Below are 2,158 nucleotides of genomic sequence, written 5' to 3' on the forward strand. Positions count from 1 at the left end.
GAATTTTTTATTCATCAATGATGAAATTACTTATAATACCATGGTTAGAATTTAATAAATGATTTATGAAGTTCAATTAAATTTTGATTTTTACATAAAAGGTCATACTTGGGGGTTAAGTAGAAAAGGGTTGCCATACCCTCTTCCTCTATCTTTGTTGACTAATCCAACTTCCAAGGGATGCTTTGGAGGGTAGGGGTTATGCCTAAAATCAAAATTGTATATTGAAAGATGTTTAATGACCTCATTCCTACCCTTTGCTACTTGCGGTCTAAAGGAATTTATTCTAACTCGTTGCGTTTCTTCTGCATATCTTATCAAGAAATTACGTGTAATTTTCTGTGAGAATGTAAGTCCTCAAAGAAATTGTGGGATATATTTCTCTCGTTTAATAATGTTGGAGTGTTTGGTGTTAATAGAGGCATGGGGTCTCCATTGAATTTATGGGACTTTTTTTAGCGATTCTTGTCCGTAAAGGAGATCAATCATGCGTTGATAATCCTGTGGAGACTATGGAATCTGAGAAGATATGTTTAAAAAGTGAAACTTGATTATTGTCTCCCTTAAGATATGGGTTGACTGCCTACTGTCGAGCCTTGTTTCTGTGGGTTGCTCCCCTAGAGTTCTTGCTTGCAATGTTGCTTAGTTGACCCCTTCTTTCTATTGTTTCCTCTTCACTGGCGTTGGTTTCTATCAGTGATTGATTGTTGGAAGTTGAATATAGATTCAACTTGGTCAGATAAGACTAGTGAGGGTGGGCTTGGTTGGATCGTATAAGTGACCATAGAGGCAAAGCTCTTTTAGGAGGTTGTAAGTTCACTCAAAAGCATTAAGATGTGAGTTTGTTGGAAGGTGAGACTTTGTTTGAAGGGTTGAAAGCAATTGATCATTTGGAGTGGTCTAGTGAGAATCTACTGATTGTTGTAGAACCTGATTCGTTGGAGGTTATTTCAACTTCTTAATAGGGGTAAAACTCATTTGCAAGTATTGGGGCCCTCATTGAGGATTTTTATTTCCCCGTTGGTAACTCGATTAATATTGTTCATTTTTGTTTCATCATTTAAGAGAAGAACAACTTTACTATCTTTTTGGCAACTTTGGCCTCCTCTCAAGCTTATTTTTTCACTCAGGAAGATATTTTTTAGATAGTATTCTCCCTATCTATCATTCTTCATGAGGAGATCATAGGGTTAGGTGGTTCTGTTGGATGTTACTTGTGTGCTTTTCCCTCGAGAAAAAAAAATTATAACTTTTAAAACCACAACCCAATCAACATGAAATAGATTTAAGTTTAGATTATAGAAACTAAATTAAAACAATATGGAGATAGATTTGTAATTTAACTTCTATTTTACGTTTGTTACTTATATTAACATTAATTAAATTAAAACTTAATCCCAACAAATAGGAGGAGAAAACAATACTTTTATTAATTAGTCAGGTTTTCATCTTTTTTAAAGATTGTGATAAGTTACAAGTGTTCTATGAATGGGTTTTTTTTAGAGATATTTGTTCTTTTAGTTGTGATGAATGCTTTATAGTTGTTTTTAAGCATTTTTGTTGTTAAGTGGAAGCTTTTTACATGCATAATTTTGTAGCCAATGTTAAAATATCTTCATATGTTTGGATTTAGACCCTAATGTGACTTCACTTTGAGAAATTTAGTTTTGATGGCCAAATTTTGAGTTCTTTTTATTTTTTCTTAGGAATCAATTCTCCAATTTTATATATATTTTGAAGTAATATATATTAAAATTTATTAATCAAATTATTTAGGCCCCATTTGGTAACAATTTTATCTTTTTATTTTTGTTTTTGAAAATTAAGTCTATAGATACTACTTTCACTCTCAAATTTATTGCTTTATTATCTATTTTGTTACCAATGGTTTAAAAAATCAAACCAAATTTTGATAACTAAAAAAAAGTAGCATTCAAAAAGCTATTTTTGTCTTCGAAAATTAAACCTAATGGATACTACTTCCATTCCCGAATTTTTCCTTTTTTTATCTACTTTTTACCAATAATTTAAAAAATCAAGCCAATTTTTTATAACTAAAAAAAGAAATTTTAGAAAATTATATATTTTTTTAGAATTTGGCTAAGAATTCAATCATTATACTTAAAAAATAAGTAGAATCATTATAAAAAATGTTGAT

The sequence above is a fragment of the Benincasa hispida genome, chromosome 9 (assembly GCF_027475165.1).
Source record: "Benincasa hispida cultivar pf3 chromosome 9, pf3_genome.v1.1, whole genome shotgun sequence".
NCBI lineage: Eukaryota > Viridiplantae > Streptophyta > Magnoliopsida > Cucurbitales > Cucurbitaceae > Benincasa > Benincasa hispida.